Source organism: Moschus berezovskii, chromosome 15 (genome assembly GCF_049115385.1).
Source record: "Moschus berezovskii isolate FMDL1 chromosome 15, NW_MosBer_1.0, whole genome shotgun sequence".
Lineage (NCBI taxonomy): Eukaryota > Metazoa > Chordata > Mammalia > Artiodactyla > Moschidae > Moschus > Moschus berezovskii.
Window position 1 is genome coordinate 71,308,171 of NC_142474.1, and position 23,888 is coordinate 71,332,058.

General features: G+C 34.5%; 1 non-coding gene across 1 annotated transcript; it reads left to right on the plus strand.

Annotated features, from left to right (window-relative positions):
- The first annotated feature begins 6,132 nt into the window (after positions 1–6,132).
- LOC148775466 (U6 spliceosomal RNA) lies at positions 6,133–6,236 on the plus strand. Its single transcript, XR_016039254.1, has one exon. It is a non-coding gene; the product is annotated as a U6 spliceosomal RNA (small nuclear RNA).
- The last annotated feature ends 17,652 nt before the right edge of the window (positions 6,237–23,888 follow it).

Genomic DNA, 23,888 nt, shown 5'->3' on the forward strand with positions numbered 1-23,888 from the left:
AGAGAATGATAAGATGTTGTATTTTCCTAGAGTCCCATTTTCATAGGTGTCTTTGAATAATGAAGCATATGTATTTATAGTCTTGTGTTTCTGTATTTCAGATCAAATTTCTTGAAGTTCTTAAAGGTTTTCTTTAGTGGTTTTTGTTTAAACCTAATTTTCTCTTACAGAAAGCTATGTAAATTTGGGTAAATCTTCATTAACTTTAATCAGAACTGTATCTAGGTGGCAGATATTTAAGTTTAATGAATTCTGGTAGTGGGTAGTTGTATATGGAGTCAATAGGTGTATATTTAAAACATTTTTTAAAACATTTAAAAATGTTTATTTTTATGTTTTCAAGCATCATATATGCATTTTGCTTAGGTATTAATTTCTTTTACGTGCAGCCTGTTTTCTTTGGAATTTGTTTTTCTTCTGTAGCAGAAACTGAACTATCTTTTCAAGTTATTTCTGTTGTCTTTATTTCACTTTAGTCATTGCTTTCAGTAAGAAAAATAGACATGCTGAAGGATGAGATCCGGGCGTGAAATTTTAGGACGTTCCTTCAAGTGAAAACAAAAAGTGAATGTCGTGAATTATAAACCAAGTGCTTTGGAGTACTGTTGTTGAAATAACCTATCTGTGTACATCACTCTGCATTATCTCTCAGTTGTTAACTTTTCAATGTGTATTTGTGGAACAAATGAAAATAATCCAGATGAAAGTATGTATATATATATATAAAAAATAAGAGTACTAGATTCTCTCTTAAACTCAGACTTTCAAGGTACCAAACCTTAAGATAGTTTTCAACTGGAAAAGTATGCAAGTGCCTCATGTCAACATCAAAATTTAAGTCAACTGCAAAATTCCCACTAAAATTAACCCTGAACACATGAAAATAATTAATGGCAGTAGAGCAGTTTAGCTCCACTGCCTGCTCTCTGTCCTAACAACTTGATCTATTCTTTCTTACTTCCTATTGTCACGATGTCTTGCAATTGCCAATGACAAAGCCATCACAAACAAACCTGTTTCTTTGACGCTGGGTCTAGAATAGTAATACCAATGTTCTAGTTCATAAACTCAAACAGCCCCTAAACAGCACCTGAGATCTGAACAGAAATAGGAACGGTATACATATATTTTTAATGTGATAAGTAATCAAATGATGAATTAGTTAAACTGACTATATAAATTGTCACACAAATATAGCTCAGAATTCAGGCAGAAAGCGTAAGGTGCAGGAAATTAATATTCTAGTTCAAATAAGAAAAAAGTGCATTGTCTGGAGCTTCCAAGAATATGTAATTGTGTGCAGGTTTTTTTTTGTTGTAATTTGGATGGATTCCAACTTTTCCAGAAGAAAGCCCTTGCTTACATATTAAGCAAATATATAACAGAAAAACAGAGGTAATAGATACAAACATTTTTTCTTTTTAAAGGAAAATTTTCAAACTGTTTTAACTGATGAATATACATGAAGATGTTCTATTCGGTTATATGTTTGATTCTGCCTTATAAAAGTTCTTTTAAAATAAGAGAGCCATTGTGAGTCAAGGTGTTAATATATATGTACTATATATATATGTGTGTGTGTGTGTATATATAAAGTTTTGAAGCTTGTTGGAAGATCATGGTTTGTTGAAATGGCCAACACCACTGAATCCAAAGTAAATGCAAAGTTACTTATATGCCAGGGGACCTCCACAGCTTGATTAGCAAGAACACCAAGGAAACAAATCTCAGATTATTAATTTTTGCTTTAGCTTTGTGGATTACCCTTAATGCATTGTAAATATGTATTCACATAGAAGAATATAAATACATGTTCCATGCAATGAAGCCATTCTTTCTCTTATGTAAAATGATTCCACTATAGGAAAAAATGTAGAAAACAACCTTTCATAGAAGATCACATTTCTCTAAGACCTGCTGGAAACAAATAGCAATGCAATATTGAAAATCAATCTCTATAAAATGTCTAGAGTGTGTAACACAAAAATGTAGGATTTAGTTATATACAACAGGTAGATAAAAGGGGAGGGAGTAAAAAGAATTGAACTGATACCATTTTTTTGACTGCCATTTTTTTCTCCAGGGGATTTTCCTGATACAGGAACTGAACCTGGGTCTCCTACATTGTGGGCAGATTCTTTACCATCTGCTACCAGGAAAGCCCCTTTTTCAGGGTAATCCTACGTAAATCTACTAGAAACATAGATTAATTTGAAGCTCTTTGAAAGCTTTGAAAGACATGAGCTTTTAAGAAAAAATAACATTCTACTATATAAAATAAATTATTGTATATATATATATACATTATTGAAAGATAAGGCAATTTAAATTGTTAAAAAATTCAAAGCCAAAGAGCCTTAGTAAGATTTTACCCAGAAGATGGAAAAAGTGTCTCTTCAGTTCAGTTCAGTCGCTCAGTCATGTCCGACTCTCCACGACCCCATGAATCACAGCATGCCAGGCCTCCCTGTCCATCACCAACTCCTGGAGTTCACTCAAACTCATGTCCACAGAGTCGGTGATGCCATCCAGCCATCTCATTCTCTGTCATCCCCTTCTCCTCCCACCCCCAACCTTACCCAGCATCAGAGTCCTTTCCAGTGAGTCAACTCGTCGCATGAGGTGGCCAAAGTATTGCAGTTTCAGCTTTAGCATCAGTCCTTCCAATGAACACCCAGGATTGATCTCCTTTAGAATGGACTGGTTGGATCTTCTCAAGAGTCTTCTCCAACAGCACAGTTCAAAAGCATCAATTCTTCGGCGATCAGCTTTCTTCACAGTCCAACTCTTACATCCAAACATGACCACGGGAAAAACCATAGCCTTATACGTATGGAATAAATATGATCAGCAAAGTTATAGAAAAATAAAGAGGGTGCTATGCTGCAGTGAACTGAAAAGTTCTCTGTCCTCTCTAATTCTTCTTTATCAGTTTATATGTTTATTAAACACACATATGTCAATTGTACCTTCCACGTTAATTGCATAGCTTTTATCTCTGTGATATGGCTTCTTTGTATCAGTAGATCTTTGTATTAATAACACTACAGAAAAAACAGTACACCAAACCATTGAATTTTTACATCAGTGGCAATCCCCTGATATTATGGAGATATATTCACTTGGAGTTTATATTAAGTACTTTAAATATTAATCCAGAAATACTAGCAAACTCTGACTTGCCTAAAAATCTATTCATTTTATATACCCTCCCTCAAACCTAGGGAGAAAATCGTAAAACTCAAACTTAGCATGAAAGATGATTTAAAAACTATTTTTGTTTACCTCTCGTGTATCTTGAATACAGTAGATTTGTCGTGTTTTATTTTCTATTTAAGAGATGGGACAGGCTGTCCATCTCCACTTCGTTACCAGGCAAAACAAATGGGGTTTGGCTGCACATGCAATAACTGATGCTGACACTAGGTGGCAGTGACAGCTTTTTGTCTCCAGAATGCTCGCCTCTCATGATAGAGGTTAGTGATACAACCCTTGGCCTTGAGTCTCAGGACACCAAAGTGTGAAAACTCACTGACTTTCCTTTCTGACAGATCACAGTGCTTTCAGATCTCTTGCCTCTGTCCTACCCCATCTTAAGGCGGCCAATATAACTTCCTTACTTTCTACACTTTTTAGGAACTTGAGAGTGGTCAATAGAGGCCGAGTTTGCAAAGGCGAAATAGGATAAGAGAGAGAAGGAAGTGAGAAGGGAAATACAAATAGCGGATCAAGTTCCCTTCTGCCACTGAATGATGCTCAGCTTGCAGAGGACCACAAATGTATATATCTATTATTTAATTGTTTTCTGCAACAGAGCAAAAAATATCCCTGACTTTTTTCAGCATTTTGTGGTAAAAAGTGAATCTTTAGTCATGACCTACACACATTCCAACATGCACGCGTGTTTCAAATAATTGTTTATAGTTGGGACAATTAACTGATGACAGTTTAGTTTTCCAGAATGAATTGGTTTTTAATTGACAATGAGAAAAATAATACTTTAAGAAGTTTCTTTAGATATAGTTAGACTGATTAAATCATTAGAAAATAATTTGTAGCTTTAAAGTATGTAAATAACTTAAGTTTTATCAATCAAATCAATCAAAGATTAATAATAATTATGAAGGTGTTAGATATTATCATAGCTAGTAACAATTAAGTAATTTGTTTTTCAGGGAAGGAAGCCTTTAAATGTATTCACCTGAGTAAGGGCTTTTGATTTTTAATAAATTTGCAGGGCTATATGAAGGGAAGAGACCTTAGATTATTATTTTGATGAGTGGGCTAAGATGATAAAATAAAGAAGGTGAATTATTTATACATATATATTAGTCAGTACAGATAAATTTAATTATCCTTATTTCAGAGAAAATCCCCATTTATTCCCATATATTTCTATTTTAAATTATAAAAACCTTGACCTATACTATACTATGCCATTCTAGCTAATAAAGCTTAATAAGTATGCTATACACTTAGCTGACATCTATGCAAAGTTATAATTTATACTGAAGAAAATATGAGTTTTTATTTTTTTTAAAAAACTACTTATTTATCTTTTAATTGATATTGAAACAGTTTAAAATATTATAGAATAGAAACAACAACAAAAACAAAAAACACTAGAATGGGAATTCTGGGGCATTTTGCAGTGTGATTTTAAACTTTGCAAGCATCCGAAAAATAATTTTTTCAATTGTCAAATTTCCAATAAGCTTTGTTTTTATTTTTCTTAACACAGGAAACTTGGCTGAGTAATAAAATGTTCAGTGGTAGGCGTAGGGATTTAAATACCTCTAATTTTGCATGAATACATTTTGTTACTAAGTGAAAAGAGATAATTTGTATACATAGTACAGGGATCTATTGTGGATCTCAAAAAAATAAAGATTAAGATTATTTCTTTACATTTATCTTTTGTTTGTTTCCCACAAGCAACCCATATATATGGAGTAGATATAAATATATCTAATCCATAGATCTGAGACAGCTATATATATTCCACAGATAAGAGACAAATAAATCAATCAAGTACATTTGCAAAAAGAAATTCTAAAAATCCAAGAAAAGACAGGAATTTCTCTTTTCACAGTTCTGTTAACATTCTCATGTAAAATTAGGGCAAAATTCATTAGTATTTGAAAGTAATATAGATAATTTATTTGGTACCATGTAAAATCATTAGTTTTCAAAACATTTCTTCTTCATGACATAGCCAGATAGAAATGGAGTTGAATTATTTGAAATGTGTTTTAATTTTCCATGTATTTTAAAGTTGAAGTTTACTGGCTACTTTGTGCATGAAGTAAAGTATATTTGCAATATTCTAAATATATACATATTTTTCATGTATAAACAGATAATTCAAGAACTCAAGCTAAAGTGATTCCTCTATGGGACCAGGACCCTCTCTTATGACTGCATATATTAATTCACTGATCAAGAAGTTTGAATAATGTCCTAGTGTTCCAGTTTTTGTATTTTTTTATTGTGGAGTCTTAGGTTTCAACTTCAATTATTTAGGGAAAACCTAGTCAAAGACTTTTATGTAAGAATTTTAAGGAATAAGAAATGGAAAGCAAAATCATGACAAATTATGTACTAATACCTATTTACCTTACATCTGAGCAGTAGCATTAAAATTTCTTAGATAAAAAGAATGTCTCCATGTCCTTATGGACACAAATATCAGTGTTGTAGAAGCAGTATAGGCGGAAATTTCTTCCTAATTTTGGAAAACTTTGTAAGGCTTTACAAGGCAAAGAGAGTGAAGAGTTATTTGAATTTGTGTGTATATGAATGTACTCAGATGTACAAGTGGACACGAGATGTCTGGGACAGCCTCACTGTGTGGTTTCATAGCTTGATGTTGGAGACCGGGAGATGAAGCTCTATGAAACATCTCTAAATTTTGCATAGGATGGCATTTTCCAGTGTCATGAGTACAAGCCAATTAATGAACAATGATGAATGTTGGTTACATTTAATATGTCATCTAAGGAGTACAATATTAAACATTTAACAGCTAAAAGGAATGTTTCAGGCTTGTCCACAGATGCCTCCAACTTCCCTCCAAAAGGCAACACTACAGAAAGATCTCATCATGTCCTAAAGGCCTTAAAAATAAATGCAGCGCTTACTTCAGGAGCACACATACTCACCCTGGAATGATCCAGAGGAGATTAGCGTGGTCCCTGAGCAAGCATGGTGTGTATCAATACTTCCTTCAAGTGTTTCATATGTTTAAACATGAGGCAGTTTTTTTTTAAAGTCTTAACTCTGTTGATAGTCAACAAAAATTTTTAGGTAGCAAACAAGACATCTCCAAAGCCAGTCACATCTGTGAAAAAATGTTTTTGTTTTTTTTAACCAAACCTGTGTATTGTAAATTTATGCACTTCAGTATCAGAAGTAATCACGAGATTATTAACTTTAAATTATGACTCCCAGAAATAAATAATTAATAGACAGACAAATAATAGATTATCTCAGGTATGACAGGGTGGCGAGAGGACAGTGTTTTTATTAAATGGAAGATGAACCAAAAACTTTTATTGAAAGTAAAATAAGATAGATTTTAGTCATACAATAACATTCTTAGACTTCTGACTCTAAACTACACTTAAATTCCTTGTCTTTGTTACAGGAACTTGATAAAGAGACCAAAGTCATTGTTTACTTAAAGTTTTGTAGTTCTAGGAAATAGCTCCAAACAACTAAACTTTAAATAATGAATATTTCATTTTTTTCTACTGTATGCTAGAGAAGAGAAAGAAACCTAATATTCATTGAAAGTTACCTAGTACCTGATATATCCTTTACATGTATTATTTATTTGGTTTTAGAGACATTCCTAAGGTACTAAAATTAAAATTATGATCATTTTGCAATATTTCCAAGTCACTATTGAAAATATGGCAGACATTCAAATTAGAGATAGATTTTAGTGATTAAATATTTCATAAGGTAAGAATATATTTTGTTTACTGAAAAAAGAAATTGTGAATGCAGTTCGCATTTGACTAAATCTAATTTGGGCTTGGTTTGTGTTGCAATAGCAGTGCTTGTCAGCAGAATAAGGTAATTGCTGTAGATAATGTTTGAGAAAAACTTCTATTTTAACAACAGAAAATAGTAGCTACACATTCCAGAAGGCTATATTCTAAAATTTTATTTTACAGAAAATTTACATATTTTAATATTAAATACATAAAAGTAGGGGTTCAAATTCTGATATAAGTGATAAAGTCAAGCAAACTCTCTAAAGTATTTAATATTTGGAAAATTCTTTGAGGAATGGCTGTTCATATAAAGAATTGATGTTCTGCAGTCCATTTTCTACTTTCCCAATCTTCATGGTTCCCTGGGCATTGCCAAATGGACATTTTCAATCCAATTAAATGCACAGATTACATAACTTGCCTCTGTTTTTACTTTCCCTTCTTAATACTTATTTCACGTGGGTTAATATTTGTTTTCAGCTTATTTCCTCATTCTCTGTCTTGAACCAGTTTTTCTAAAAGTTCACTTTTTTTATGGACTTCCAAATGACAAAAATAAAATGTTTTTAACTAAGGTCAGGAAGAGGTTCACAGAAATCCTGTCATGATTTTAGGAATAGTTAACAATTCAGACAGGAACACCAATAAAAAGAACTGCCAGTGGAGAGCCCAGGTTCCTGAGTGCATTTTCTTCTATCACATGTAAGTTAATACTCACTGATAAAACATTAAATGCCAGGAAGCGCATGAAGCATCTGAGACAATGGAATGAGCTGCCAGAGACTGGCAACAGAAGAGCAGTTGCAAATATGGGTGTTGTGTGACTAGGATAAAATATCACAATGTGTGCCTAATTTTTTTTTCCAATCTGATTCCTATGCACAAGTCAGCTAAATGAGACTAAAACACCAAGAAAATAATGACAAAGACAAAAATGCCACATACTTATTAACTTGTAGATGAATGTATAGGCTCTTTCTAAGTAGAAACGACCCCAATCAATGACTTTTAGATGGACAATGTCAGATTCAATATTGTAAAAATATTAACAAGATTTTTTTTCAATAAAATAGGGATAAGTAACAGGAATAGAAAGGAAAAACAAAGAAGAGTTTATGGTGTGTGAGAGATATCTTTTTTAGTAAAAACCTAAATGTATTAAAAGTAGGTTAAATCTGTTCTTTTTTGAATGGCATTTTCCTCTTATTATTTATTATTATTTACCTTGAGACATATTATTATTTACCTTAAGACATTTAAGTCTCTTATATGGTCACATCTTAAGTTTTTATCTGCAAGGATTAGGTATATTGTTATAGCTAAATACTACACTATTCGTATTTAGCCTGATACACAGAAGGACAAGTTCAAGATCCTATTAGTGTTCCCTTTGTATTGAAACTACTTAGGTCAGCCATCAATTCTTTTGGATTACTTTAATTTAAAGTCAATGTATCACTGCATTTCCAACAAAACTTGTTGTTTAATATTAATTGTACAGTTAAAATAGATTAGACAAACATTTATTAATTAAGTGGAAAGTTTTATTAAACCGTTATACCTTAGGTGAGGAGGGATACTTAATTCTAGCCATCTATGTGTGAAAAGCATTCAAGAAAACCACATTGCATGTTTCAGTAGTCGAATCACGTTGAAAACAAAGTTTGTGATGGGGTATCTGCTTATTTCGTTTCAGTCATTTTCTCTCTTCCTTTAAGATAGCACTTTCTTTTTGAGTACTGCAATGCACTTTTAAAAATCTGCCTTGTAGTTTTATTGTTGACTATACTGTTCTGTAGTTTTCATATCGCATATTTCTATACTCTATCAAACTCTAATGAGAAACTTCCTGGGATAAGATACTAATTTGTTTTCAGTGTTATGTTCCTTAGTTTCTAATACAGTGTCTTATATACATATATTGAGCATGCAACAATTATTTGAGTGCATACTGTAAGCAGGCACTATGATAAACCGAGGGGCTGTAGATAAGAATAACACAGAAAATACTTTTTCTTACATTGCATATGAGATATTTAGAAAGCAGCATACCGTGGATTTAGCACTTAATTTTGTAATTAGATCTAGATTCAGATCCTACAAGTTCTTTCTGTTTCAGTTTATTCATCAGTAGAAAAATGATAGCACTTACCTAGGGCTTCCCTGGTAGCTCAGCTGGTGAAGAATCGGCCTGTAACGCAGGAGACCTGATTTGATTCCTGGGTTGGGAAGAACCCTTGGAGAAGAGATAGGCTACACACTCCAGTATTCTTGGGCTTCCCTGGTGGCTCAGATGGCAAAGAATCTATGTGCATTGCAGGAGACCTGGGTTGGGAAGATCCCCTGGAGGAGGGCATGGCAACCCACTCCAGTATTATTGAAGGGGTTTCCCTGATAACTCAGTTGGTAAAGAATCCATCTGCAATGCAGGAGACACTGGTTCAGTTCCTGGGTTGGGAAGATCTCCTGAAGAAGGGAAAGGCTACCCACTCCAGTATTCTGGCCTGGAGAATTCCATGGACTGTATAGTCCATGTGGTCCCAAAGATTTGGACATGACTGAGTGACTTTCACTTTCACTTGCCTAAGAGGTTTGTTGCAGGTGCCAAATCATATTATTAAGGTAAATCTCTTAATATGATATTGGGTTGTATGAAGTTTATAATAGACAGAAGCTATTTATTATTTAATGTGTGTTAAATTGTATCACTTTATTTTTTAAATCTATTGACACTGCTATGACTACATGTTTAGGCATTTATATACAGGGCCATTGGGTAAAATATTTATGGTATAACACTGTCTTATTAAAGAAACCTATACCACATATATCCTCATTGATTTTGGTAAGATAAACTTTTACAAGTTTCTTCTGAGGGATTTTTCAATATTTAACTTTGTGAATTTTTCATGCTTATGTTTAAAAGCTCTGTGATCACTGAGAAATATTTTCATTTATATTTTTATCTTTCCTAAAAATATATTTATTTTATAAATTTGAATCCTCTTTTACCTTTTTGTTGTTCAGTTGCTAAGTCGTGTCCAACTCTGTGACCCCACAGACTGTAGCGTGTCAGGCTTCTCTGTCCTTCACAGTTTCCTGGAGTTTCCTCAAACTCATGTCCATTGACTCAGTGATGCTATCAACTATCTTATCCTCCTTTACTTTAAGTTCATACTAACTTTAAGTGTAAGATAAGGATACAATTTAAGGGCTATTTTCCAAGAAGCCATGTATCTCAAAATTATTTGATAATTACTACATCTGCTCATATAAATTTCATAATATATTCATGATCATAAAGTTTATACCTCCTGGGAATAAGAATTATATTGTTACTTAAATTATGGTATTGTTTATGTTGTAAGCATATATAGAGACCTAACTTCTTATTTCTTTCAACATGAGTTTGTTGTTGTTGCTGAGCTTAAATGTGTCTTAAATATCAATATATACCACAGTAATTTCAGATTCAAATATCCCATTCTTCAATTTTTAAATGTTATTTATCATTACCCTGTCATGCATTTTTAGATAAAAGTTTTCAGGGATGTATCTGTGAGCAATCTATGTTCTGAATCCTGCAGATCTAAGCATAGATGTCTGTTCTGTTATCCCAGCATATTAAATACTTTGTTCTTGGTCAAAATATCCTTGTGCCACAACGTTTTTACTCTCAAAACTTTGTTCTTATTTTACATTGCATTCTGGGCACTCTGAATTAAGTAGAACCTGAAACCACTATGACTTTATTTTTATTTTTTGTGAATTTTTTCTTTAAATTAAAAAAACTCTGCCAGGTTTATTCTAAGTCACTTCACGTGTGTGTGTGTTGAGGTGGGTGGGGGCAGGTTAATGAACTCTATTGACTCATGAACTTAGGTAATGCCTCTTGTTTTATTTTTGCAAACTCTTAAAAAGTGTTCTCTTAATGAGTGATTGTTTAGCTTCAGTTGTTATAATTTATTCCCAATGGCTGTTGATTATTTATTTTGTCATTTTTTCTTCTATAGTTTCTACTATTATTATTATATTTTTCTTTATATCTAGATATCTGTAATCTTTATTAGTGATTGCATTTTCTACAAGGGCAATTACGTTCTTTACTATAACTGAAGCCAACTTTAATTTCTCCATGTGGTATCTTTTTCTTTACCATATTCTTTTCATATACTTGCCAGCAACATTTAGAACTCAGCATTCTCCCTATTCTCTTATTTTTCCCATTTTATATATATTTGACATGTTTATGGCATGCTGTTTTCTTAAGGGAAAACTGTATTTATCAATGTTGTTTTTTATCCTTGAATGAGGTAAAGCCTAACACTGTTGATATTTGCAAAGGACATTATTCTCTTCTATGGATATCACTTTCTTTTTGTTTCTAGAATCTCTTAATTGGTTTACTGCTGTCTTCAGTGATGCATATCTTCCCTAGGCAAATTCCAGGATCAAGCAACTTTTGAATAGCCTAGTTACACAAAAGTTATGCAGAATATTATCCTGTGTCTCCTGCCCTTTACTCTAAATATTAGAAGATGAATTAGTTCCTAGCTAATTGTAAATATTCTATACGTTTTCAGAATGAATTATCCTCAGGCGTTAGCAGTAGTCTACTAATTTCTATGTTTTCCTTGCAGTGATCCTTGAAATGCTTCATCAATTTTCAGTCCTCTACAAGGGAAAGTTGTGGGCTTCTGTAGACTAATGATAGATAATGACAAGGTTAGGAGAGTAGTCCTGACCAACTCTGGAATGAGAACTAGGACTTAAGAGTGACCTCAGAGTTTTTCATTGGCTCCTTGAATTAAAATCTTTATTGGATGTTATGTTGATGGATAAGATCTTTCTTTCTGTATAATAGAATTCTTATTTCATATAATCAGACATAAGTTAGTTCCTAATCATTTATTAGCTGGCTAATATATAACCTTTCATCTTGGAGACTTAAATGTATTTCATCAGTATTTGTGGTTTCATCAGCTGCTACAATTTATTTTTCTGTGTTTTCATAAGTATGTCAAAGGTCTGGCACAGGTAGGCAGCTGTCATCTGAAAGTTACACCACTACTTTCTAACACAGATTTCAGCGTCTTTAATAATAATTGGTAATGGCCTTTACTGCCTGTTGATACATTTGCTTTAATGATTAAGATTTATCATGATATTAAAAACTCTCAAATAAGGAAAAATTTAATGTAATCCCCTTTCAGAAAATTTCACATGACTTGAATAGCTGATGATATGTCTTTAAAAAAAAAAACCTCTGAGAAAATAATTTTTCTTGAACTTTTCAGAAGTATAACTTGAAAGAAAAGTAGACTTTTGTTTTAAAATTCATATTTTTTATGATTATGGAACAAATTTTATGCAACTATATAGAAAAATATGAAATTCCAATTTAGAATTCCATCATGAAACTACATCATTCTAATTTCTCCATGCCACGGTTTGTTAATATTCCTCAAAGTCCCAGGATGCAACTATAAGACTGCATTCAAGTCTATGAACATGAGGCAATCATGCTCAGCAGAGTATAACAATAATTATAATAGAGATTAAATAAAAATAATTAGAAAAAGTTCATCTAGTTTTGATGTATTAATTATTCTGACCCTGTTCTATTCAGAGTCTAATTATCTGGTTCAGTGAAAATGCCAAGATTTCTACGACTCATAAAAATTACATTCAAGTAATTATGTCAGCAAACTAAACAGTATTCATTTACCATGCCTTTTTATGCACACATTTGAATATGCTTTTTTAACTGTTTTTGCTCTTTGTTCCTATTCATAGGAAATAATACCTGTAGAGAAATTTTAAAGTCAGTTGCACTCTGAGTGTAATGTGCAATTCTTGCCGATATTCTTCTTTTGTAAGACTGCTGTAAGTCTCATATAACCTTTGTTTAAAAAACATGAATTAAAGTTCACTCTTCAGTTGTTTCAAAGAAACCTTTAAAACCTGTAGCTGTAGTTAAAAAAAATTTTTTAAAGCAGAAATACAAAGCATATCCTTGAAAGTTTCTTACTTTTGGTAGCTCAGAAACAAAGTAGGCCTCCAGAGTTAGTTCTCTACCCTTATTTCTTTTAAAGACTCCTATAAAAGAGTCTGGATTTAGAAAAATGTGTGTGTGTGTGTATAATATTGGTATCTTAATCTCATCAACTAAGTTTTAATATAGTTAAATATTTCAAATCACTCAGCAGTTTTAAGCTATGAGAAGTTTTCCATTTTTATGGCCCAGTTAGGAATTCCTTAATGCTCACAGCTAAGTAACTTCATATAATAAAGACACAGAATTACACTGGTGAGGAAATCAATATCTGTTCCATTCCTTTTAATCTCTTTTACTATCTTAGTAAAATATTCCATAGACATTTTAGGCAAAAATTTGTTGCTGGAAGTATTCAGATTATTGCTTTACTTCTGTTTCCTTCTTTGTGTAGATAGACAAACAGAAGATTGGTTGAAAACATAACCTTCAGTTAAATTCATATTGGGAAGAATATGTTAATGGTTAGGGTTGAACTCTTTCCCTGGTGTTCTAGTAGTAAGATATATCTATGATACACACAAATATGTATGTAGTTATGGCCTATTTGTTAAAGGGGGAACTACGTCTACCTTGACTCTTGGTTTATTTTCAGGAACTACAAATTAGTTCCAAAATCTATCCAGGATAGGAAGGGGCAGAAGAATCAAAGAAAGCTATTAATATGGGTGGAGCTGAAGTGAGACTAAGATGAGAAGAAGGCAATAAAAAAATTTACATAAAATACACTCACAACCATGGCAAGGCTACCATGGCTCTGTATTCACTGAACATAGCTGAGGGACTTCCCTGATGGCTCAGGGGGTAGAAATTCTGCCTTTAATGCAGGAGAGACAGGAGATGGCGGGTTTGATCCCTGGGTCAGGAAAATTCCACTGGAGGAGGAAATGGCAACATACCCCAGTATTCTTGCCAGAAAAACCCCATGGACAGAGAAGCCTGGCAGGCTACAGTCCAAAGTGTCACAAAGAATGGGACATGACTGAGCAACTAAACATATGCACACACACAATTAGGTAAAAATGGAAGTGAGGTTAGTGACGGAGCTGGTGCAGAAGACAAGTGGCCCAAAGACATGATTCCTTTGTGTTTTATATTCATAGACATGACCCTGCTAGGATCTCCACAATATAATTGTTTCATAGTCACTACTTTTAAGCATATATTGAAGTGTTTGTCAATGCTAATATTAATATCATGAGAAACAATAAACTTTACAGATAAAATGTCCTCCTTTAAATTTGTGAGCTGTACTCGGTATCCTAACTTGTTCTGAAATACCAGACATTGAAAATGAAACACTAAAATTTTATAAGTAGCAGTCTGCATCTAGGCTTTAAGTAAAACAAGGACCCAAGGTTTTTCACATGTTCAGATAATCATATATACACAGAGTATGTCACTTTCCCCCATTCTTGAAATAGCAGAAGGTTTAGAAGTAAGTAACTAGCTGCTTTGTGTTTTGATGCAAAGTGTCTCATTTTGACACCCGTGAAGCTTTCCCCTTGAACACGTTACTCTTTATTGCTGCGATACAGAAAATAAGGTATTAATAGGAATGTATGCTTGCAATTCACCATCTAAATACATGGACCTAGCAGACAAGGTTGTGAATAGGATTTGCAAAGGCTCCAGTGGAAGGAAAACTCACCTCACCTGGTTTGGGTAACCCGTCTTCCCACATGCTGCGCCCTCCTCATCCAACCTTATTCTGCTGGGTCGAACAGAATTCCCCAAGGTTGCCTTTACAGTGTTCTTCCTTGCCTCTCAATCAGCTGTTCAACTGATGGGCCCATGTGGGATATCTTGGGGTAATTTCTGGTGACGCTGAAAAGACAGCTCTGGGGTTGATCTCCACCCCTTCAATTTATCCACAGTGTTCTCATCTTTCCAGTGGCTCCCTACCCGCCCTTGGAACTTGACCTAGGCGGCTAGAACCCTATCAGTAGTCTCTTTTAACCTGAGTTCTAGATGCATCCTGTTGGTCCCCTTCCTTCACTCTCGGTGAAGTGCTATCATTTTGGAGCCAGAAATATTGCCATACACGGTCAAGTGTAGAAATTAAACTATAGAGTCAAACTGCTTGCTTTCAAATCTTTTCCTTCACAGCTTGATGACCTAGAAAAAATTACTGAACCCTATTGTCTGCAGTGTTCCCTGTCTCATAGGTTGTTTGAGATTAAATCAATAAGTGAATATATGTGAAATGAAGAAAAGCTCTTGGCGAACAGTTGGATTGACGTAAGTTTTAGCCATAAAGTCACAATATCATTTCAGGTAAAAAGTTACTGTGAATTGTTTTTGTCATTCCCTACTTGTAATTTATATTATAAACCAAGCCCCAAATTTTCTATGTTTGGCTCTTGATACTCAAGAAAATTATTTAGAAGTCCTTGGTTTTTCTTCTCTGTCAAATGTGTGGCATTTACAAATGAAAAGCATTCATATTTCAGATTGTTACCCCTCTTACATATTTTAAAACTTAATGAGAAGTTCAGTAGTTTGTTTGTTAGTTAGTTTAGGCTACGTCTACAATTCACCCAAGGCAGGGGGTGGTACTGAATCAGGTTTGAATGGTCTATATTTTATACAAATACCTGTGAAAAATAAAAAAAGTCCAGTTTAAAAATTATACATTTTCATGTGTAAATTAGTGCAATGAAAATGCTTGATAACATAGACAAAGACATTTTTGTGCATACTCAGTTGTTTCTGACTCTTTGTAACACATGGTTTTCCCAGCAAGAATATTGGAATGGATTACCATTTCCTACTCCAGGTAATCTTTCCTATCCAGGGATGGAACTGAGTCTCTTATGTTCTCAGGGATTTTTTATACCAAAGAGTCACTGGGGAAACCCAGAAAAATAAATCTTTATGACTATTAATAAAATAAGAGCTTCCCCATCTTGAAATCTGTCAACATGCACTGTACAATATTTTTTTAGGGACTTTCTTTTGCAGAATCTCAAACATTTTTACTCCTTTATAGAGCAGACCTTATCTTCATCATGCAAACATTAAAACTGATACTCAGAGATGGTAGAGGATTCTAAGTGAGTAGTAAGTAACAGCAAAATTTAAATTCATGTTTTCTTCCTGTGGACCATCAACAGATTAATGGATTAAAAAGATGTTGCATATGTATACAGAGGAACGTTACTCAGCCATGAAAAGGAAGGTTATCCTGCCATTTGTGACTTGGATGGACCTTAAGCATGTTATGCTATCTGAGATAAGTCAGACACTGTATGATGTCACTAATAAGTGAAATTGAAAGATGTCAAACCTCAAAAAAAAAAAAACAGAAAGTAAAAGTGTGATTACCAGGGGATGGGGATGGAGAGATAAGTCTAGAAACTTGTAATAAGTATTAAAAAAGCCATAGGAATATAATGTACAGTATCTTGGATATAGGCAATAATATTATGCTATATGTATGTAATGTGAAAAATATTGGTACAAGAGCAACTATGTTTTATTAATAATAACATATAGATGTATCAAAGTGACATGCTGTGCACATTTACACATTGTAAGATGTCACATTTATCCAATTTAAAAAGAATATGTATTTTCTGATGCACCATGGTCCATCCAATGTCTATTTCATTTCCCTTCTATGCATTTATCTGGTCATCAAATGCCCTCATCACATGGATCTTAGAATTCTAAAATTTAGTCAAGCAAGCACTGTGTCCCACTGCAATTGCAGTGCTTTTGTTACATGACAGGGCAATGAATCTGAGAGACAAGGAGTTGAGGCAAGGAAGAAACTTTAATCTGGAAGCCCATAGAGGGAGAAGATGTCAGGCTAGTGCCTCAAAATAACCATCTGATTGGGAGTCTGGATGCCAGGTTCTTTCATAAATCAGAGATGGGGGGAGGTGAGGAAGCAAAGTATAAAGGCCATTAATCCTGCAAAGATCTCCTAAAATGGCAAGCCTCAGGCAGGGGATGTGTTAATTTCTCCCTTCCTGTCATCCACAGGTGGACAGGGTTCTGAACAAAGGCACTTTAGTTTAATCCTCGGGTAGAAGCTGAGGCAAACCATTCTGTATGATTATAATAACAAAAGCAACAAAAAGCAAGTCAAAGAAACAGTTCCATCGTGGGGTCAAATTGGTTTTCTCCCTGCAACGCTTTCTCCTTGTCTTTTGTGATTCTCTATATAGGGAATTTATGAGTTTGTTTTTTTAAATGGATGGATTCATATCTCATAAGGCTGTCAGGGGAGTGTGTAAATTCCTGGGTTCTGTCTCATCACAACAAAAATCTGAAGCGACGGACATTAAAGCCCTCGGTGCGTCACAGCTCTCGGACAGTGTTACAGCTCCATGTTACAGCTCAGTTTTATTTAGAAAATAAAGGAATATACATCCTCAAGGCATGAGGGCATGCCTACCCAAAAGACACAAAGAAAAGAGAGAGAACAAGAGAGTGTGCGTGCGTGGGAGAAAGACCCCCGGCACTTTGGCGCCTCTTTTTATATGTTTTTATTCTCCCCTGGGCTTGCCCCATGTAAACTGGGCTAGCCAGGAGTGCTGTTTGTTCTACCTGAGGTCCTCACTCTGGTCCTCGGACCTTCCTTTGTTCTATTTTCACGGGCTTTTTCCCTTCCTTGGCTTTTGGCCACTCCCATTCTGGACTCCTTTTTCCTATTCTAACTACCTAACAAGACCATTTTCTTCTATCCTTTTAATAGTGGAAATTAAAAACATTTTCCTTGGCATAATTTACTTTGCTTGTTATACCCAGGCTATAGGGAGGTGGCGTTTGTGTCAGAAAAGATTTGCTGTCTGAAGATTTAGGATGCGCAAACTCTTTAGAGCTCAGTAACTATCAGCCTATTTACTTTGAGTGTAATATTAATAGCTGCTACCCAGAGCAGGCCTCATGGTGTGATTCATATGTGACAATTTGCATATAGATTCCTAAAGGAATGTGTATTCTAGGGAAAATTTATAATGATAATGGCAAAGAAATTAAAAGTAATATCTAACTGATGAACCTATTTGCAGAGCAGCAGTGGAGACGCAGGCATAGAGAACAGATTTGTGGACACAGGGAAGGACAGGTTGGGACCAAATGAGAGAGTAACATGGAAACATATACATTACCATATGTAAAAAAGATAGCCAGTGGGAATTTGCTGTGTGACACAGGAAGCTCAACCCATGCTCTGTGACAATCTAAGAGGGTGGGATGGGGCGGGAGATGGCAGACAGGTTCAAAAGGGAGGGGAACGTAGGTATACCTGTGGCAGATTCACGTTAATGTATGGCAGAAACCAGCACAATATTGTAAAGCAATTATCCTCCAATACAAAACTTACCAAAAAAGTAACAAGTATAAGTTTTTTTTTTTAATTAAAAGCCAAACATTTCAGAAATATGAAGCCACATTAGAATTGTGCATACAGAAATTTGTATTAATCTATACATGAGTCTTCGATGGTTAAATTTTAATAACTTCTACAGAGGAGTACAGAAGCGAACCTAGATGATAGCACCAGATTTTATTTATCCAAAAATAATTAACAGAGGTAGATGAGTTTTAGCTTTTACAGGTTACCACTTTAAAATAGAGGTGACCATTCTACTCTAGAAAAATGCAATGCACTTTGCTCAGCTTTCTGGCCAATGGGGAAGGCCTCAGCCACTTTATGTCAGAAGTCTACCCTGAAAAAAAGGCTGGGGAATTTCCAAACTTAATACATACATAGTAACAAGTATCAGAAACAGTAGGGAGCAGGTAAGAGTAGGAAAAGTGTAATTTGCACTTATAAGAAGAACATTAAAACATCTAAATACTAGAATATTCTATACCCAAATCCCAAGAAGTACTCATCTTTGAAAACCTTAAGCAAGTGTACTTTATAGGTGCATAAATATGTATATTCAGTCATACTTTTATTGCAAGTAGAATGTCTTTTGATATTAAAATGAAGAAATATTCTCAAGGAAAAAATGAAAAGGTAAAGCAAACACTTCAAAAATAAAAAGATTAAAGGAGAGATTATGTCCATATTCTCATAGTACATATTGTGATTTTTTTTAATCTAAACACATTAAAATTCTAAAGATGGATAGTTGTCAATAAAGAAGTATAGGATCTTAAAATTTTTGAAGTTTTATAAGCAGTGAAATGATACAGAATAAAGATATCTGAAGTTAAAAACTCCTGGATTTATTAATCAAAGCAACCAGATAGCAAAGAGCGTAAACCAAGAGAGAATCAGGCCTCTGCATCTCTCAGTCTTATCATGGCCTCTTATGAAATCCTAGACTTTCAGCTTTTTTAGATCTTAGATCCTTCACCTAAAAATATTAATGTATGTACTAGATAACATTTAAGCTTCCTTTATTCTCTTCATTATGAAAATATATTACATTAACTTGGAGTATATCTTAGACACATCTGGAAAACCACATTTTAGAAAAATCTCAGTGGAAAGAGATCTCTCTTTGCTGAGACGCAGGTGAAATTTGTAAGTTTGTTTAGGCAACATAATCCTTTCTTATTTCTTTCAAAGGAATATACTTTGATTGCACCAAATGCAATATTATCTTAAAATATTTTTGTGGACAGTTCTTGTATGAGAAGAAAAAAATTTTTCCAGTAAAAATCCATGAAGGATGGTTAAATCACGGCTCTCCATTTCTGAGTATAATTTTTAATTATGTCCAGCTTTCAGCTTATCCCTAATGAAAGAGAGGCTAACTTGTTAAACAGGGAACTGATCCCAAAGTATAAATTAAGTTTTTAATGTATTTAGAGATTGTAGATCTTTTTCAGCTGGGAAAAAAATAGACTGGATCATCCCCCTTCCCAAGTATAATGTCTTATAACTTAACTAGGCCTCTGATCACATGTGTGTACTTTAAGTGCTTGAGTAAACTTATCCAGTTTTACCTTTCCCGAGTTAATAAACAAACTCAAAGATACGTGGTTTTGATAGGTCAGAAAAGTTAGTGTATCTGGAATATTAAAAGATAACTAACAAAAAACTACATGAAGTATTTCAAGTTGAGCATTCTTCTTTTATTTTGTGTTGCAGATAAGCTACTGAAATATTTTCATTTTGCACATATATGAAAGGAAAGGGTATATATGCCCACTTTGTTCCATTTTTTAAAAATATTAAATTTATTATATAGACAAGTGTTAAGTAGTAGGTCCTAACACACACCCAAGCTCATATCATCCAAATATAGAATATATTTGAAAAAATGTCCCTGTTCATCATAAACTCCTGGAGCTTGCTCAAATTTATGTTCGAGTTGATGATATCATTTAACCATCTCCTCTGTTGTCCCTTTCTCCTCTGGCCTTCAATCTTTTCCAGCATCAGGGTCTTTTCCAGTGAGTCAGTTCTTCTCTATCAGGTGGTCAAAGTATTGGCATTTCAGCTTCAGCATTAGTCTTTCCAATGAATATTAAGGATTGATTTCCTTTAGGATAGACTGGTTGGATCTCCTTGCAGTCCAAGGGACTCTCAAGAGTCTTTAACACCACAGTTCAAAAGCATCAATTCTTTGGCACTCAGCTTTCTTTATGGCCCGTGGAACCTTTATTTTCAATGATTGAATAAATTCTGATATATCCATACAAAGGAACATTATTCAACAGTAAAAGGAATAAACTATTGATTCTTGCAACAGCCTGATAGGTCTCAAGGCAATTATGCTATGTGGAATAAATAAGTCAATCTCAAAATGTACACATTATATGATTCCATTTATATAACATTCTCAAATGGCAGAACTATAGAGATGGAGGACAGACCAAGAGTTGCTGGGGACAGAAATGGAAAGGAGGAAGGGGTGTGACCACAGAGAGGTGACACAAGGGAGTTCATTTGTGATGATGGATTTGTCTAAATTTTCAGTTCAGTTCAGTTCAGTTCAGTCGCTCAGTCGTGTCTGACTCTCCGCGACCCCATGAATCACAGCACGCCAGGCCTTCCTGTCCATCACCAACTCCCGGAGTTCACTCAGACTGAAATCCACAGAGTCGGTGATGCCATCCAGCCATCTCATCCTCGGTCGTCCCCTTCTCCTCCTGCCCCCAACCCTTCCCAGCATCAGAGTCTTTTCCAGTGAGTCAACTCGTCGCATGAGGTGGCCAAAGTATTGCAGTCTCAGCTTTAGCATCAGTCCTTCCAATGAACACCCAGGATCGATCTCCCTTAGAATGGACTGGTTGGATCTCCTTGCAGTACAAGGGACTCTCATAGTGAACAGGTATTCACTATCATTATTTTTTTATAAAGTGTTTTTCCCCTCAATAATTATAGTAAATGTATTTTTACCATTTTAAAAAAATGGAAATTTTTTTTACCATATTTTGTCACTTTCTTTTATTCTTTAAGAACTCAAATAGGAAAAGATCCAAGTTAAGCATTCTCATCCATCCTATTTTCTCTATCTCAGATATAACAGTAATATTGAAGTTGATGTTTGTTGTTTCTGTCTACAATCTTATACTTTTGGTTAATATGCATGCATGCATTATATATAGTATTTTGGTTTGTTTTTCAAATTGACACAAAGAAGGCCATATTACAGGGATGTCTTTATAACTGGCTTTATAAACATATAATATTCTGGAGATGTATACATGTTGATTAATGTATACACAATCCATTAATTTCAACTGTTTTATTACATTGTGAGATTATACCACAGTTTTTTTTTTAATCTCATTCCCTGTTGATATAATTTGATAATTTTATATAGTTTTTTTCTTGATTACAAGCAATGCTTTTGTAAACATTGTAACACATGTCTCATTGTGTATATATGCCAGTAGTTGTTCAGGTTATAAAGCTGGTAAAAAATTTATACATTTTATATTTGCATATTCATTTTACTAGATATTGTCAAACTTGTTTTCAGAGTGATCAATTTCCATTCCAATTAGCCATATATAAGAGATCCATCGATATTATGAATCTTAATATCCATCTCTATCTATCTATCCATCTATCTATCTATTCACATACAAAAGCTACTTGGTTCTTTTGGTAGTTTGAATTTGCAGAAAATTAAGTTTAAGCATGGGGCTTTTCAGGTGACTCAGTGGTAAAGAATATGCCTGCCAAGCTGAAGCCTTGGGTTCCATCCCTTGGTCCAGAAGATCCCCTAGAGAAGGGAATGGCCACCTACTCCAGTATTTTTGCCTGAGAAATCCCATGGATAGAAAAGCCTGGCAGGTTACAGTCCACAAGGTTGCAAAGAGTCAAATACATACTTAGCAACTAAACTACAAGTTTAAGCATATATTCCTGCATTGATTATTTGGGTTTCTTTCTCCTCTGAATTATGCTCATTGAGTGGTAAATACTTAGTAAAGAGGTAAAATAGTAGGGGAATAAGCCATACAGATACCTGAAGGAAAACTTGCCCAGGAAGGGAGAAAAACATGTACTAATGTCTTCGTGGAGGAATATCTGGTAAGAAGGATTAGATAACTAGAAAGCAATTAGTAGACAAATTCAGGGATTGCAAAGACTGAGCATGCACATGTGCACTCCGGAAGGTAAGGGGTGGTAAAGAGTATACATTGGGAAAAGCTGGGTAGATGATTAAAATGATTTTGCCTTTTACTTTGAGTAAAATATGAAGTCATTGGATGGTGTTAGTGAATCAGTGGCACGAATAACTAATTCTAACAGGATCATTCTGACTGCTGAGGTGAGACTAGATGTCAAGGAGCAGAAGCCAGCAAACCAGTGATGGAATTGTTAACAAAAAAACTAAGCAAGGGTTAATTGTGGCTTAGATCAGGGTGACAGGAGCAGAGGTAGTCAGGAGTGGTAAGAATTTGAATATATTTAAAGGCAGGCTCAAAGAATGTATTGATAAATTAAAGGTGGGCTTTTAGTAAAAAACATGAGTCAAAGATGACTCAAGCTTCTTGGGTTGAGAAATAAGAAGGAAGTTCCTGTGTACTAAGATATGTACTAACTTCTTGACCTTTCAAAGAATTTTACAATATCAAACAGAGGTAGGTATGGTTATAGTTGAATAAGCGTCTGTAGTAGGAACAGAAGACTTCTGATTTTTGAGTAGAGACATAAAATGAGGGCTCTGATGGAAGAAACAATAGCTTCAGGTGAATTTCTGTGTCTGGCAGTGGAAGATCAACTGCCTCCCTCCAGAACTGTCAGCAAAAACAGGTGTGGGAGGGGTCGAGGGGAGATGCGATATAAAATGTCTTCAAAGTTTCTGGAGAGCCACCAAGGAAATGAAGACTTAGTGTTTAAGATTCCAGAAGATGGTGACCCTCTTCCTTGTTGCTCTCTCAAGACATCTTCTGTTCCAAAGCAAAAGCTAATAGGCTGAGAAATTATACCAAAGTGACAGAGAGTCTGTGGAGGCTGAAAAGAGATTTTAGCCATCTCATTAATGGGGGAATAAAAGCTGTCACTGCACTACTGCCAAGAGAAAGCGTGTGCACGCTCAGCCTCTAACCCATGTGGGGCTGCCGTGAATACTGCAGGGATTCTGTGGGACTGTGGCAAGCTTACCAAAGGAATGTGTCGTAAAATAGTAGAACACTGCCTAGAAAAATTAAAGACCATCTTTGAATCATCTTAATATCTAACGTCCTAAATTGATTTGGGATTGCCAGTGCCTGTAGTGTGACTCCATAAACAAAGTAAAAGTCAATCCTCTCTAAGAGAAGTAATGTAATCTAAGGTCTCACATTCTCTCTAAAATTTTTAATATGAAATATCCAATATTCATGTAAAAATAACCGGGCATGAGAGAAAACAATACCTGAATGAAAGCAGAGATAAGAGGCAAAAGAAACAAACATGTAGG